Below are 18,261 nucleotides of genomic sequence, written 5' to 3'. Positions count from 1 at the left end.
TTACACTGAAAGCTATTAGAGAAAGAAAAATCCCAAACAAAACAACACCCGAAGTTAAGAGAAGGAAAGAAATCATAAAGATTAGATCAGAAATAAATGAAAAACAAATGAAGGAAACAATATCAATAAAACTAAAAGCTGTTTCTTTGAGAAGATAAACAAAATTGATAAACCACTAGGCAGACCCATCAAGGAGAAAAAGGGAGAAGACTGAAATCAACAGAATTAGAAATGAAAAAGGAGAAGTAACAACTGACATTGCAGAAATACAAAGAAACATGCCAGATTACTACAAGCAACTATATGCCAAAAAAATGGACAACCTGGAAGAAATGGACAGATTCTTAGAAAAGCACAACCTTCCGAGACTGAACCAGGAAGAAATAGAAAATATAAACAGACCAATCACAAGCACTGAAATTGAAACTGTGATTTAAAATCTTCCAACAGACAAAAGCCCAGGACCAGATGGCTCCACAGGCGAATTCTATCAAACATTTAGAGAAGAGCTAATGCCTATCCTTCTCAAACTCTTCCAAAAAATTGCAGAGAGAGGAACACTCCTAAACTCATTCTACGAGGCCACCTTCATCCTGATGCCAAAACCACACAAAGATATCACAAGAAAAGAAAGGTACAGACCAATATCATTGATGAAAATAAATGCCAAAATCATCAACAAAATACTAGGAAAGGGAATCCAACAGCACATTAAAAGGATCATATGCCATGATGAATTGGGGTTTATCCAGAAATGCAATGATTCTTCAATATACGCAAATCAATCAATGTGATACACCTTATTAACAAACTGAAGGATAAAAACCATATGATAATCTTAATAGATGCAGAAAAAGCTTTCAACAAATTCAACACCCATTTACGATAAAACCCTCCAAAAGTAGCCATAGAGGGAATCTACCTCAACATAATTAAGGGCAAATATGTCAAACCCACAGCCAACACTATTCTCAATGGTGAAAAACTGATATATTTCCCCTAAAATCAGGAACCAGACAAAGATGCCCACTTTTACCACTATTATCCAACATAGTTTTGGAAGTTTTTGCCACAGTAATCAGAAAAGAAAAAGAAATAAAAGGAATCCGAATTGGAAAAGAAGATGTAAAGCTGTCACTGTTTGCAGATGACATGATACTCTACATAGAGAATCCTAAAGATGCTACCAGAAAACTACTAGAGCTAATCAATGAATTTGGTAAAGTAGCAGAATACAAAATTAATGCACAGAAATCTCTTGCATTCGTATACATGGTAGATGAAAAACCTGAAAGAGAAATTAAGGAAACACTCCCATTTAGCACTGCAACAAAGAGAAAAAAATACCTAGGAAAAAACTTGCCTAAAGAGACAAAACACATGTATGCAGAAAACTATAACACACTGATGAAAGAAATTAAAAGTGATACAAACAAATGGAGAGATATACCATGTTCTTGGATTGGAAGAATCAACTTTGTGAAAATGACTCTACTAACCAAAGCAATCTACAGATTCAATGCAATCCCTATCAAACTACCACTGGCATTGTTCACAGAACTAGAACAAAAAATTTCACAATTTGTATGGAAACACAAAAGACCCTGAATAGCCAAAGCAATCTTGAGAAAGAAAAATGGAGCTGGAGGAATCAAGCTCCCTGACTTCAGACTATACTACAAAGCTACAGTAATCAAGACAGTATGGTACTGGCACAAAAACAGAAATATAGATCAGGGGAACAAGAGGTAAAGCCCAAGATAAACCCATGCACATATGGTCACCATATCTTTGATAAAGGAGGCAAGAATATACAGTGGAGAAACGACAGCCTCTTCAATAAGTGGTGCTGGGAAAACTGGACAGCTACATGTAAAAGAATGAAATTGGAACACTCCCTAACACCATACACAAAAATAAATTCAAAATGGATTAAAACCTAAATGTAAGGCCAGACACTATAAAACTCTTAGAGGAAAATATATGCAGAACACTCTCTCACGTAAATCACAGCAAGATCTTTTTGGACTCACTTCCTAAGGTAATGGAAACAAACAAACAAACAAACAAAAAAAACAAATGTGACCTAATGAAACTTAAAAGCTCTTGCACAACAAAGGAAACCATAAACAAGATTAAAAGACAACCCTCAGAATGGGAGAAAATATTTGCAAATGCATCAACTGACAAAGGATTAATCTCCAAAATTTACAGGCAGCTCATGCAGCTCAATATCAAAGAAACAAACAACCCAGTCCAAAAACGGTCAGAAGATCTAAATAGACATTTCTCCAAAGAAGATATACAGATTGCCAACAAACACATGAAAGGATGCTCAACATCACTAATCATTAGAGAAATGCAAATCAAAACTACAATGAGGTCTCACCTCACCAGTCAGAATGTACATCGTCAGAAAATCTGCAAACAGTAAATGCTGGGGAGGGTGTGGTGAAAAGGGAACACTCTTGCACTGTGGGTGGGAATGTAAATTGATGCAGCCACTATGGAGAACAGCATAGAGGCTCATTGAAAAACTAAAAATAGAACTACCATACGATTGAGCAATCCCACTACTGGGCGTATACCCTGAGAATACCATAATTCAAAAAGAGTCATGTAGCACTATGTTCATTGTAGCTCTATTTACAATAGCCAGGATCTGGAAGCAACCTAAGTGTCCATCGACAGATGAATGGATAAAGAAGATGTGGCGCATATATACAATGGAATATTACTCAGCCATAAAAAGAAATGAAATTGAGTTATTTGTAGTGAGGTGGATGGACCCAGAGTCTGTCATATAGAGTGAAGTAAGTCAGAAAGAGAAAAACAATTACCATATGCTAACACATATATATATGGGTTATAAGAAAAAAAGTGGTTCTGTTGAACCTAGGGGCAGGACAGGAATAAAGACACAGATGTAGAGAATGGACTTGAGGACATGGGGAGGGGGAACGGTAAGCTGGGACGAAGTGAAAGTATAGCATTGACATATATATACTACCAAATGTAAAATAGATAGCTAGTGGGAAGCAGCTGCATCTCATAGGGAGATCAGCTCGGTGCTTTTTGACCACCTAGAGGGGTGGGAAAGAGAGGGTAGGAGGGAGATGCAAGAGGGAGGGAATATAGGGATATATGTATACATCTAGCTGATTCACATTGTTATACAGCAGAAGCTAACATAACATTTTAAAGCAATTATACTCCAATAAAGATGTTAAAAAAAAATCTTTTGGGTACCTTCAAAATTAAAATAAAATAGAGACTTGTATGTGAGACCTGAAAAAAAGAAAGATCTGTTACATGCACCCCAATGTTCATAGCCACACTCTTTACAATAGCCATGACATGGAAACAACCTAAATGTCCATCCACAGAGGATTGGACAAAAAAGGTGTGGTATATATTTACAACAGAATATTGCGCAGCCATAAAAAAGAATGAAATAATGCCATTTGCAGCAACATGGCTGGACCTAGAGATCATCATTTTAAGTGAAGTCAGAGAAAGTCAAATACCACATGATATAACTTATATGTAGAATCTTTAAAAATGATACAAATGAATTTACTTATAAAGCAGAAATAGACTCACAGATATTGAAAATCAATTTATGGTTACCAAAGTGGAAAGGGGGTTGGGAGGGATAAATTGGGAATTTGGGATTAACATATACACACTACTTCATATAAAATAGATAAACAGCAAGGACTTACTGTATAGCAATATTCAATATCTTGTAATGAAAAAATATGTATATACATTATATATACATATATATGTTTGTGTGTATATATATATTTATATATAACTGAATCACTTTTCTGTGCACCTGAAACTAACACAACATTGAAATCATCTATACTTCAACAACAAAAAAGCCCACTTAACTTTTTTTTCTTCATCATGCAAACCCCGAGCAGGATTGTTACTTGTCACACTTATGTTATGCAAGTTTTTTTACTAGTCCCTTCTAGCAACACAAGCCTCAATAATGTAATTAAAATACCCAGTCCCACAAAACTCCAAATCAGCCTTAAAATAAAAACTTCTCCCTTATTTCAGACAAAAAGCCTGCAGGTAGGGAAGCAGGTATGGTCAGTGCCTTAACGTTTCTAAGAAGTCACCTTAAATTCCTTTTTACTTGGCTCAAAATAAGGGACAGGCACACCAATAGAACTCGCAAAAAATTTACCCTTAAATGATCAACACTTTTATATTCTTGTGGAAGAGAGGGTTAAGAATTGTGCAATTAAGTGGTTTTTATTTGACAATTTATTTGACAGTCCTGCATCCCTCTCTAACACCTAACTGATGTGTACTGAACACTTGTGTTAGGCATGCACTGTGTTAGAACAAAGTATCAAGAGACACAAATCACAGTTCTTATTCCCTTTAGAATGAGTGTCATAAAATTGGCACAGAAAAGTAACAAGAGGAGGAGATCATTGGTAGCTGGAATAGTCAGGGTAGATTTCATAGAGGGCATGATATTATGCTATGACTTAAGGGTGAGACTGATTTCTAAAAGGTAGAAATGAAAGAAAAATAGCTTCATAACTAGTGAACAAAATATAACTGTGATCAGAAGGTCAAAGTGTAAAAAAGCCAGTTGTTCTATGTGGTATATCTTTATTTTAGTACATTTTACTATATGCTTATCTTATATCCCAGTCTGTAAGTTGTAAGAAGATAATAACTGTAGTGGACATTTACCCTATGTGGCTACCCAGTATTTGAATTCACTCCCTTGAGAAGAACAAATGTCTTCCTTTGCTCCTGGCAGCTAGACTACAGGTGCTTCATTGAAACACAATCGATTGACTATTTTCCCTGGGACTTTAATTGGGAACAAATAAAGCAAAAACACATGCAGCAATTTGGAAAACCTTCTAACAACAGTGACAGCATGCATCTCCTGGCAACAGTGTCAGTGACAACTTCTAATGCTCAGGCTTGGTGTTAGAGGTCAAATTCTTCTTCTTTTTTTTTTTTGGTATCTTCTTGGATGTTATTCTGGCAGACCTTCCTAGTTTAGCTTCTGTCCATTTTCTGAAGTTTTTATTAAGCCTTCCAAATTATTCTCAGAATTATCCAATATCCTTCCAATAAAATTGCTTTTCCACTTAATTTACCCAAGCTTTGTATTTGTTGTTTGCAACCAAGGACCTTGACTAATAAATGTGTCTCTATTTCTCATTATTTCTTGTTGACAAAAGAAGCACTCGATTGTTGAACTGAATTGAATAGAAAAGCCTATTGCCAGATTCGGAAAGACTTTTTAAAAAAATTTTTATTGGCATATAGTTGATTCAAAATGTGTTAGTCTCAGGTGTACAGCAAAGTGAATCAGTTATACATATACATATATCCACTCTTTTTTTAGATTTCTTTCCCATATAGGCCATTACAGAGTACTGGGTAGAGTTCCCTGTGCTATACAGTAGGTCCTTATTAATTATCTATTTTATATATAGTAGTGTGTATAATCAATCCCAATCTCCCAATTTATCCCTCCTCCCCCTTACCCCCTGGTGACCATAAGTTTGTTTTCTACATCTGTAACTCAGTTTCTGTTTTTTAGGTAAGTTCATTTGTACTATCTTTTAGATCCCACTTGAAAGCTATATTGTATGATTTTATGTTTGTCTGACTTACTTCACTCAGAGTAATAATCTCTAGGTCCATCCATGTTGCTACAAATGGCATTATTTCATTCTTTTTATGGATGAGTAATATTCCATTGTATATATGGACCACATCTTTATCCATTCCTCTGTGGATGGACATTTAGTTTGCTTCCATGACCTGGCTATTGTAAATAGTGCTGCAATGAATATTGGGGTGCATGTATATTTTAAAATTATGGTTTTCTCCAGATAGATGCCCAGGAGTGGGATTGCTGCACCATATGGTAGCTCTATTTTTAGTTTTTTAAGGAACCCCCATACTGTTCTCCATAGTGGCTATACCCACTTACATTCCCACCAGCAGTATAGGAGGGTTCCCTTCTCTCTACACCCTCTCCAGCATTTATTGTTTGTAGACTTTTTGATGATGGCCATTCTGACCAGTGTGAGATGATACCTAATTGTAGGGGGTGTTTATACTTTTTATTTTATATTGGAGTATAGCTGATTAACAATATTGTGACAGTTTCAGGTGTACAGCAAGGACCTCGCTGTAGTTTTGATTTGCATTTCTCTGGTAATTAGTGATGTTGAGCATCTTTTCATGTGCTTTTTAGCCATCTGTATGTCTTCTTTGGAGAAATGTCTATTTGGGTCTTCCACCCATTATTTGAATGGGTTGCTTGTTTTTGGATGTTTTGGAGATAAATCCCTGACATTTGCTTCATTTGCAAATATTTTCTCTCATTCTGAGGGTTGTCTTTCTTTTTCATTTATGGTTTCCTTTGCAGTGCAAAAGATTTTAAGTTTAATTAGGTCCTATTTGTTTTTATTTTCATTACTTTAGGAGGTGGATCAAAAAAGATCTTGCTGCTATTTATGTCTAAGAGTGTTTTGCCTACGTTTTCCACTGAGAGTTTTATAGTATCCAGCTTACATTTAGGTCTTTAATCAACTTTGAGTTTATTTTTGTGTATGGTGTTAGGGTGTGTTCTAATTTCATTATTTTACATGTAGCTGTCCAGCTTTCCCAGCATGACCTATTGAAAAGACTGTCTTTTCTCCATTGTATATTCATACCTCCTTTGTCAGAGATTAGGTGACCATGGGTGCATGGGTTTATCTCTGAGATTTCTATCGTGTTCCATTGATCTATATTTCTGGTTTTGTGCCAGTACCATACTGTCTTGATTGCTGTAGCTTTGTAGTATAGTCTGAAGTCAGGTAGCCTGATTCCTCCAGCTCAGTTTTTCTTTCTAAAGATTGCTTTGGCTATTTGTGGTCTTTTGTGTTTCCATACAAATTACAGATTTTTTTGTCTAATACTGTGAAAAATGCAATTGATAATTTGATAGGGATTGCATTGAATCTGTAGATTGCTTTGGGTAGTATAGTTGTTTTAACAATATTGATTCTTCCAATCCAAGAACATGGCATATCTCCCCAACTGTTTGTGTGATCTTTGATTTCTTTCACCAATATCTTATAGCTTTCTGAGTACATGTCTTTTGCCTCCTTAGGTAGGTTTATCCTTAGGTATTTTATTCTTTCTGTTGCAATGGTGAATGGGAGTGCTTCCTTAATTTCTCTCTCTGATATTTCATTGTTAGTGTAAAGGAATGCAAGGAATTTCCATGTATTAATTTTGTATCCTGCTACTTTAACAAATTCATTGATTAGCTGTAGTAATTTTCTGGTAGCATCTTTAGGATTTTCTTTGTATAGTATCATGTCATCTGCAAATGGTGACAGTTTTACTTCTTCTTTTCCAATTTGTATTAATTTTATTTCTTCTTCTTCTCTAACTGCTGTGGCTAGGACTACCAAGACTACATTTAATCATAGTGGTGAGAGTGGACACTCTTGTATTGTTCCTGACCTTAGAGGAAATGCTATCAGTTTTTCACCATTGAGAATGATGTTTGCTGTGGTTTTGTCACATATGGCCTTTATTATGTTGAGACAGGTTCCCTTTATGTCTACTTTCTGGAGAGTTTTTAGCACAAGTTGGTGGTGAATTTTGTCAAAAGCTTTTTCTGCATCTATTGAGATGAGCATATGGCTTTTATTTTGCAATTTGCTGATGTTGTGTATCACAATGATTGATTTGTGTATATTGAAAAATCCTTGCATCCCTGGGATAAATCCCACTTGATCATGGTGTATGATCCTTTTAAAGTATTGTTGGATTTGGCTTGCTAGTATTTTGTTGAGGAGTTTTGTGTCTATGTTCATCTGTGGTATTGGCCTGTAATTTTCCTTTTTTGTGTGATATATTTGTCTGGCTTCAGTATCAGGGTGATGGTGGCCTCATACATTGTGCTTGGATGTATTCCTTCCTCTGCAGTTTTTTGGATGAGTTTCAGAAGGGTAGGTGTTAACTCTTTCCAAAATGTTTGATAGAATTCTCCTGTGAAGCCATCTGGTCCTGGACCTCTGTTTGTTGGAAGATTTTTAATCACAGTTTCAATTTCGGTACTTGTGATTGGTCTGTTCACATTTTCTATTTCTTCCTGGTTCAGTCTTTGAAGGTTGTGCCTTTCTAAGAATTTATCCATTTCTTCTACTTTGTTCCTTTTTTGGCATATCATTCCTTGCAGTAGTCTTTTATGATCCTTTGCATTTCTGTGGTGTTCATTGTGAATTCTTTTTCATTTCTAATTTTATTGGTTTGAGTATTCTCCCTTTTTTTCTTGGTGAGTCTGACTAACAGTTTACCAATTTTATTTATCTTCTCAAAGAACCAAATTTTAGCTTCCTTGATCTTTGCTATTGTTTTCTTTGGCTCTATTTCATTTAGTTCTGCTCTGAACTTTATGATTTCTATCCTTCTACTAACTTTGTGTTTTGTTTGTTCTTTCTCTCATTGCTTTGGGTGTAAGTTTAGGTTTTATTTTATTTTATTTTATTTTATTTTTTGCAGTATGCGGGCCTCTCACTGTTGTGGCCTCTCCCGTTGTGGAGCACAGGCTCTGGATGCACAGGCTCAGCAGCCATTGCTCACGGGCCTAGCTGCTCTGCGGCATGTGGGATCTTCCCGGACCAGGGCACGAACACATGTCCCCTGCATCGGCAGGCAGATTCTCAACCACTGCGCCACCAGGGAAGCCCAAGTTTAGGTTTTTTATTTGAGATTTTTCCTGTTTCTTGAGGTAAGATTATAGTGCTGTAAACATCCCTCTTAGAACTGCTTTTGCTGAATCCCATAGGTTTTGGATCATTATGTTTTCATTGTCATTTGTCTCTAGGTATTTTTTATTTCATCTTTGATTTCTTCAGTGATCCACTGGTTATTTAGTAACATATTGTTTAGTCTCCATGTGTTTGTGTTTTTTACCTGTTTTTTTCTCCTGTAATTGATTTCTAATCTGTGGCCAGAAAGATGCTTGATATGTTTTCAATTTCCTTAAATTTACCAAGGTTTGATTCATGACCCAAGATGTGATCTATCCTGGAGAATCTTCTATGAACATTTGAGAAGAAAATGTGTTCTGTTGCTTTCAGACAGAATATTCTATAAATATCGATTAAATCTATCTGGTTTAATATGTCATTTTAGGCTTGTGTTTCCTTATTAATTTTCTGTCTGGGTGATCTGTCTATTGGTATAAGTGGGTTGTTAAAGTCCCCCACTATTATTGTGTCAATTTCTCCATTTATGGCTGTTAGCATTTGCTGTATATATTGAGGTGCTCCTCTTTTGGGTGCATATATATTTACAATTGTTATATCTTCTTCTTGGATTGATCCCTTGATCATTATGTAATGTCTTTCTTTGTCTCATGTAATAGTCTTTATTTTAAAGTCTATTTTGTCTGAGATGATAATTGCTACTCCAGCTTTCTTTTGATTTCCATTTACATGGAATATCATTTTTCAGCCCCTCACTTTCAGTCTGTATGTGTCCCTAGGACTGAAGTTGTTCTTTTGTAGGCAGCATATTTATTGGTCTTGTTTTTGTATCCATTCAGCCAGTCTATGTCTTTTGGCTGGAGCATTAAACCATTTACATTTAAGGTAATTATCAATGTGTATGTTCCTTTTGCCATTTTCTTATTTGTTTGGGGCTGTTTTTGTAGATTATTTTTCTTCCCTTCCTCCTGTGTTCTCTTCTTTTGTGGTTTTATGATCATCTTTAGTGCTGTGTTTATGTTGCTTTTTCTTTTTTGTGTCTGTATCTATTGTAATTTTTTAGTTGGCATTTCCCATAAAATTTTGATAAAGCAGTCTACATATATACATGATTGTTTTAAGTTGCTGGTCTCTTAATTTCAAATTCAATTCCCATTTCCTGCATTTGTACTCTCTTCTTCTCATGGTTGCTGGTTTTGACATCATATTTGTGTATGGATGATTTCCTTCTTTCACTGTATGTTTGCCTTTACCAGCGAGCTTTCCCATTTGTGATTCTCTTGGCTCTCTTTGTGGCCTCTTTTTTACCCCTCTACCTAGAAAAGTTCCTTTATAATTTGTTGTAATGCCAGTTTTGTGGTGCTGAATTATCCTAGCTTTTGCTTGCCTGTAAAGCTTTTGATTTCTAAGTCAAATCTTAATGAGAGCCTTGCTTGGTAGAGTATTCTTCGTTGTAGGTTTTTCCCTTTCATCACTTTAAACATATCACACCACTCCCTTCTCTCCTGCAGAGTTTCTGCTGTAAAATCCACTGATAACTTTATGGGGATTCCCTTGCATGTTATTTGTTGCTTTTCCCTCGTTACTTTTAAATTTTTTTCTTCGTATTTAATTTTTGTTAGTTTGATTAGTATGTGTCTTGGCATGTTCCTCCTTGAGTTTATCCAGTATGGGACTCTCTGCACTTCCTGGACTTGGGTGACTATTTTCCCCTGTAAAGGAAGTTTTCGACTATAATCTCTTCAAATATTTTCTCAGACCCTTTCTCTTTTTCTTCTTCTTCTGGGACCCCTATAATTCTAATGTTGGTGCATTTAATGTTGCCCCAGATGTCTCTGAGACTCTCTTCTTTTCTTTTCATTCTGTTTTCCCTATTCCGTTCTGCTGCAGTAATTTCTACCATTCTGTCTTCCAGCTCACTTATCCATTCCTCTGCCTCATTTTTTCTACTATTGATTCATTCCAGTGTATTTTTCATCTCAGCTATTCTATTGTTTATCTCTGTTTGTTTGTTCTTTAGTTCTTCTAGGTCTTTGTTAAACATTTCTCGTATCTTCTTGATCTGTGCCTCCATTCTTTTTCTGAGATCTTGGATCATCTTTACTCTCATTACTCTGAATTATTTTTCAGCTAGATTGGTTATCTCCTCTTCCTTTAGCTGTCCTTGTAGGTTTTTATCTTGCTCCTTCATCTGCAACTATTTCTTTGTTGTAACATTTTGTTTAACTTACTATGTTTGTGGTCTCCTTTCTGCAGGCTGCAGGATCGTAGTTCCTTTTGCTTCTGTGTGTCTGCCCCCTGGTGGGTGAGGTTGACCCAGAGGCTTGTGCCATTATCCCCTTGATAGGGGGTTTGACTGGTGTTGTGTTGTCCAGAGCCTGCCCTGGATACTGAGCAGGGCCCCCCGCTTTGCTCTGTGGTTGTCACTGCCCTGTCATGGCCGGGGTCTGCTCCTTATCATTTGGAGTAGAGGCCCCCAGATCTGTTTTTACGTGTGTTTCTGATCTGTGGTGTGAAATAGGTGGGATTGGAGCACTCCCACTTGGAGAAAAGCCACTGAGTATTCCTCCTATGTTGTCTCCTTTCTCCTGTTGTACAGGCTTACAAAGTACACTATTTTAGCACTGCTCTTAGTCTCATCTTACCTGTAGGTAGGATGGCAATTGGCCCTGGTGACTCTCAGGCATTGTTTTCACTGTGCCACCGGTGCAGATTCACTGAGATCAGGTCCCAGGACTGCAGTAGTCATGCATCTGGACCCACTGTGGGAGCTATGGAGGCATCTCAGACTCTGGCCTGGCCCAACCCTCATGTGAACATGTCCACAAAGCCCACAGCTGCTAAAGCCAGACCTTTTCCAACTGCAGGAGCACTTGTTGTCCTTTTGGATGTTTCATGGGTGCTGAATTTAGGAAGCTGTCAGGGGAAGTGTAACTCCATGGTTTATACACCCGTAGGGAGAGAGTTCAGCCCTTCTTCTGTTGTCTCACAGCCCCGGGGCTCAGCTGTGGTTTCAGCCCCACTTCTTCATGTGTTCCTGCCATGGAGTCTGCTCTTGAGGTTGCCAGAGCAAATGAGCCTATCAGCCAGGAAGGAGCCAAGGCAGCAATTGGGGCAAGTGGGCCACCCAGGCAGGAGGATGCTGGGGTAGTGATTGAAATGTGTGAGCTTGTCTGGGAGCAATCGGAGCAAGTGTGTCACTCAGGCACAGTGGGGGGAGGGGGGAGGAGGTGATGGCAGGGGCACATGACCCAGCTCCAGTAGAAGCCCTCTCTAGTGCCTGTGGAGGCAGGAGCCAGAGCATGAGAAGAGAGGCTGCAATGGCAGCCTTGCCCTTAGTGTATCACTCAACAATGGTGTTTCCTTTCTGTGGCAATCTGGGCTCCCTCCATGAGCATTTCCTGTTGTGGAGTTCCTCATTCACGTCTCCTCACAGACAACAGCAATCCCTTCATCCAGTCTGCTCTCCAAACACCACGTTCCAGCACCCAGCCCCCCCCGCACATTTGTGGACACCCGTCTGAGGCTGGAGTACACAGGGCCGAGGCATGGACCATCTGTATAGGTCTCAGTCTGTCTTGTCTGTCACCAACCAGTTGCTGTGTTCTCCTCTGAGGCCCTAAAGTTCACTTTCTGTCCCAGTTGATCTTCCCACCAGTAAGGGGGATTTCCCAGATGTGAGAACTTCTCCTCACTTTCAGCTCCCTGCCAGGGGAGCAGGTCTCATCCTGCTTCCTCTCCTCTTCCTTTTCCCTTCTTTCTTTCATCCTATCCAGTTACATGGGGATCTTTCTTGTCCTTTTAGGTGTCTGAGGTCCTCTGCTAGTGTTTATCAGGTGTTCTGTGAGAATTGTTCCATTTGTAGATGTATTCTTGATGCATTTGTGCATGAGAGATGAACTCCACATCCTCCTACTCCACCATCTTGGAATGTCTGAAAGACTTTAAGTTTTAAGTTGACTATTTTGTATTTTATTTTTCATGTAATGGGCCATTATGAATTTTTGGTTGTTCTCAACATTCCCTCTCTTACAATCTCACCTGTTTTCACGGCTTCAGCCAACATCTCCAAACAAATAATTCTACAGTCTTTATCTCCATTTCACTTACCCTTATAAATTTTCACTTTGTATTTTCAATTGCTTGATGGATATTTTCATCTGGGTGCTCTTACAGTACTTCAAGCTTTTAAGTTAAAATTTTAATCTTATATCCCAAATCAGCTCTTTTTCTAGACTTTACTATTTTCCCTATCTAGCACTTTTTCTGTGACCCAGGTCCAAAACCTGGAAGTCAACTTTGACTCCTTTTTCTCCTCGTGACCCATCCAAGTCCAACTAAACTGTAGTTCAGGAACTTATCGTTGAGTACCTGCTTTGGGCTATAGTCTTCTTGACTTGCCAGCTCTTATTATACTCTTCTAAGGATAATTCTCTTGAAGTTATCCTATGGGGATGCCTATAATAATGAGGTGGAAGGGAAATTAACTAAAAGAAGAATGAGGCTAATGTTACAGATACATCAAGAAGGATCATGCGAATGGATAAAAAATTTCACAGATGACTTTAAGAGAGACATAGCAGCAGAGTAGTGAGAAGAGTGGTAGTAGATACATGATGATAAAGTGTTATAAGGGTGTGGTATGAAAGTCAGGGCTGGAAATACAATATCTTGAGGATGTGAAGAAAAGGCAATACTAGGACTGGGCAGTAAGAGTGGGGCAAACCTGTACATATGTATGATTATAAAACATGTTGATTGGCACTAGACTGTCCAGATTCAAATCCCAGTACCGTTATTCCCCACCAGCTCCCTGACCTTAGGCACACAGAGATTACTTCTCTGTCCCTCGGTTTCTTCATGTCTAAAATGGAGATTAATAATACATACCTCAAGGGTTATTGTGAGGATTAAATAAGTTTATATAGATAGAGCACTACTGTGAAGACAGACCCAAATAAGAGCTGCTTCTCTCAAGAAAAAAATACTTCTGTAGTCTGAGCCAGAGGACCTGAGGCATTTTTCTGAATAATATCGGGCATAAGCCTTCTTTTAAAAACTAAATCAGGGATTGCCTCATAAATGGACTTGCCTTGGTGTTGCTACATATATGGTGCAACCCCAAATGACTACATGGTGTTGATAAGATACAGATATTTCATGAAATGTATTATCAAATGTGATTCCTTTTTTTTTTAAAGGAGCTTGAACAAGAGTCTTTATCTGTGATTGGAGTTAATCTGTCTCCTGTTATAATTTGTACCTATTAATTTATTATAACAAAGCAAATTTTCCTAAACATCTAAACTGTGCCAGGCTCTGTGCTCAATGCAAAATAGAGTATCAAAAACTATGATACACAATCTCTGAATTTACAACACAGTCAAGATATAGTTAAGGGGAGAAAAAATAGCACAGATACTATGTAAATCAAAATATAAAACAGAATTTTGATGGAAAGTGAGAGGTACAATGTCTGCAGCATCTGAGGCCTATGACCCTGTTTTTCTGAATCTGTCTAGGGTGCCCTAGGTGGCAGAGGCTGACCCCCATGGTGGTCATGCTCCATGTCATGTTGGGATCCAGGATGCCACACAGAATTTCTTAGGGTATTGATGTATGTAGTAAAGCACATGTGGACATACATGAGATCTATTTTTCTCAAGAATTCATTGGAAAGTAGAGTCTCAGACTATGGCCTGATCTACAATCCCAGGCTCCAGTCCTGCACTCCTGATCCTGAGACAGATGGAGAGATACAACAAAGAATCCTTGATCGGAAGTACTCATCAGGGATGAAGGGGACTACTCTCTGGTGTTGAGATTTGCTGATTTCCTTTGCACAATCCCACATTTTTGGTGTATAATTGAGTTGCCATGTTTTGGTGAAGGACTCAGATATCTTTGACAGTGTTAGGCACAGCACAACTCTTGATGAGATGATCTCTATGAGCATTAGAAAAGGGTAGCTGAGGGCAGGCGCAGGAGTCAACCTTCACTGGGAAACACTACATCAGGTTTGCCAAAGGGGTACCATAACAATTGCAAAGTCCATGCACTCTACATCACGGCAGGGATGGTGAGTGACATACCAAAACTGCTGCCTCATCCATGAAAAAAGAGAAAAAAGGAGAAAGAGAAGAATATAATGAAAGGTCTAATCTCAAAACACAAACCAAAAAGAATCAGGTTCAGTTGCCATCCTCTCTCCCCAGTCTCTATGTCTCAGACAAGAGCAGCTTCATTTTCTCATTTTTCTGATCTTAGTGGCCTTAGGGATCTACATTCCAGCTGTCTTTTGACTCAGCCATTTGTGAGAGCAAAGTACTATCCAGAATAAGGTGGATGAGTATGGAAAAGGAAACAATATATTTGGCTTGGATTTCTATATTTTTCACAATCATTAACCAAAATAAACTAAGGAATGTTAATACACATACATATATATATTTAAGTTTAATCAAGGTTATAAAATGGAATGAATCTCATATTGTGAAATGTGAATAGTAACCAAAACTATCTCCTCTTTCCAGGCATTCAAAGTACAGTGTTCAGTTCCTGGACCACAGCCTCTGACTCCTTCCCCTCTTGCCTTCTCCCTCTTGTTTCCATATTCATGTCACTTTGGCAGGACAGTTTCCCAGGACACTTAAGTCAGGAAGGCCCTCTGTCTTAGCAAAAGAGCCATCATATACTCCTTCAATACTTGCTTATCATTTTCCCTCTTTGCTAAATCTTAAGTGTTAGTAGGTAAAGGGTCTCCTATGTTCACATGTATATAACCTGAACACAATAGTGCCTAGCACACAACAGGTTTTCAATTTATTGAATAAATTAGCAGATTATGATCAGATTCTCAAGAATGAGATCCAGTCTGCAAGGATGACATTACAAAGATGAAAAAATATGTTTTAAGTTCTCAAAACTTCAAAGTCTTAGTGAAGGTGGGAGGGAAATATGCATAAGATGAATTATAAGATAGAGTTATGAAGAGTTTAATAGGCACACATAGTGCTGTTGAAAGTCTGAAAAAAGATATCAATCCTGCCAGAAGGGTCGGGGTAGTCTTCACAGAGGAGTTAAGGACTTTGCTGAGTTTTAAGAGATAGGAGGAACACATTATTTAGCTAGCAGAGAGTAAAGCAGAGGATTAGAAATATGAGTAGTGTAGTGAGCAGTAGATTAAATTAGAGCTCAGAGCTGCTTTGAATTTCAGCCTTTGTTTTATCTACAGGAAGTCACAGCCAGAGCATATTGTCACGAGTTGAAGTCTAAATTGCTTTAAGATCACAAGTTCCCAAAGGGAAAGGACCATGTCTTTGGTGTGTTCTCTCAGAATTTCATGCCTGCTGCACTGTAGGTGTTCAATAAATATTTAATAATAATGAGTTGATTAATTGAGAGCATTCATGTTCCATATGCATGGGTAGAGCCTTCTTTTCATTTTAATTATATTGCTTTAATCATCATTAAATAGTATTTCTTAGACAACAGTTTGATTCATTGTTAAACACACAAGCTGCCTAAGTTCCCAACCTTAAGGTAAATAGCAATATCAGAGAATAATCCTCTTTACACTGTTGATATATGACTTTGTGACACTGCCTATATAAAATGGAAACAGTGGAATTCTGGAAGGGTACTTACTAAGAGATAGCATCTGAATGGATGTTAGAAAGGACTTGTGAAACTGGGGAGGTATTTTTAAAACACAACTCAGATTGTATTGCTCTCCTTTGTAAAACTCCCCATAGCTTCTGATAGTTTAGCTCTGTGATTATTGTAGTGCAGGGGTCTCAAATTGAGACCAAACTATAGATGTTAAACATGTGTTATGAGATTAGACAGATCTCTCAGAATTAGAGTTTGTGTGATAAATTTCAAAAAAATGCTGTTGTCCCCTACCTCCAGCCATGTTTTGGCACGTGGAAATGTGAACCCAAATTTGCTAGAAATTCTAATTTTTCAACATAAACTAGATATCTAAAATTTCAAGTGAAATCTAATTTTGAAAAGTTGGACCAAATTTATAAAATACAGTTTATGCCAAGCAAAATATATCTGCATGATAGTACTATCAACTAGCTGAAATTCGCCTCCTTTGGGATAAAACCTAGGCCAATCTACAATTGGTGTCAGTTAACTTTATGTCATGATTTCTGGCATAGGGGTTAAAACTGTAGGAAATGTAATCAGTGTTGTGAAAAGCAAATGCCCAAGTCAAAGGGCTAAATATATAAGTGGGAAGTATAGAAAGTAGTATGAAGGCCTAAGGATAGAAGATTAAGGCAGGAGAGCTCTGTGGAACCTACAGTACATCACAGCAGCAAAAAGTGGTCCATGATGCTATAGATTCCTTAGTAACTTTCTAAAGCAAAAAGCCAATCTAATGAAAATGCCTTCCTTCAGTACTTAACATGCATGGTCTCTAATCAGGCAACTTCATCATTAATATTCATATATGAAGAGGCAAAATAACTAAGAAGGAGTAAGAGCATACTATTAACCAAATTCTCAGAATACTATTCATCTTTTCATAGTGTCAAGTGGAAATATTGGTCATAAGGAATACAGGAATACTGAGTGGGGTACAAAAGTTTACTTCTTGGTGAGTGTCCCCAAAGAGCAACCTCTAGCACTTGGGAAACAAGACATAAATACTTAACATAGTTAGAGATTAATATTAAAGAATATCTGAAGCAAATTCAAAATGAGAGGTATGTCCAGTCAACAGTTGGGAATTTCAGAAGCTCAGAAAAGGTTTCAGAAAGGAGGCAGTACTTAAATGAAGAATGGATTCATACAGTCTTCATTGATTCATTAATTCAACAAATATTTATGAAATGCTAGACATTGTTCTATATATTGGAGATATAATAGAGAAGAAAATAATATCTTCATGGAGTTTATATTCCAGTGTATAAAAATAAACAATAGAGCTTCCCTGGTGGTGCAGTGGTTGAGAGTCCGCCTGCCATTGCAGGGTACACGGGTTCGTGCCCCGGTCCGGGAACATCCCACATGCCGTGGAGCGGCTAGGCCTGTGAGCCATGGCCACTGAGCCTGCACGTCCAGAGCCTGTGTTCCGCAATGGGAGAGGCCACAACAGTGAGAGTCCCGCGTACCGCAAAAATAAATAAATAAATAAATAAACAATAAACATGTTGAAAAACAAATAATTTCGGGTATTTATTCATGCTGCAAAGAAAATAAAAGACAATAGAAGGGACTGGTGTGGTATTGGAGCTTAGGCATCTCTTAAGGCATTTATGACCTATGTGATGGAAAGGACCCAGAAGGTAAAGGTCTTAGAGGAAAGCATCTCACAAAGAAAGAATAGAATAAAAGGAGGGAATGAGTTTAGTGGGTTAAAGAAAGGAGGTAGGAGAGGGTAGAGTTATGAGATGACATTAGAAAGATAGTCTAGGATCATCCAGCAGCATCTAGAGACATAGTAAGGGTTGGAGTTTTGTTCTATTTTTAATAGACA

At 37.8% G+C, this 18,261-nt stretch overlaps 1 pseudogene; it reads left to right on the top strand.

The window, feature by feature from the left end:
• The first annotated feature begins 11,427 nt into the window (after positions 1–11,427).
• LOC114892640 lies at positions 11,428–15,073 on the top strand (annotated as a pseudogene).
• The last annotated feature ends 3,188 nt before the right edge of the window (positions 15,074–18,261 follow it).

Source organism: Monodon monoceros, unplaced genomic scaffold (genome assembly GCF_005190385.1).
Source record: "Monodon monoceros isolate NGI ecotype Baffin Bay Population unplaced genomic scaffold, NGI_Narwhal_1 Super_Scaffold_1, whole genome shotgun sequence".
Lineage (NCBI taxonomy): Eukaryota > Metazoa > Chordata > Mammalia > Artiodactyla > Monodontidae > Monodon > Monodon monoceros.
Note: the sequence above shows the minus strand (reverse complement) of the source record. Positions and strands in the feature narration are given on the sequence as shown.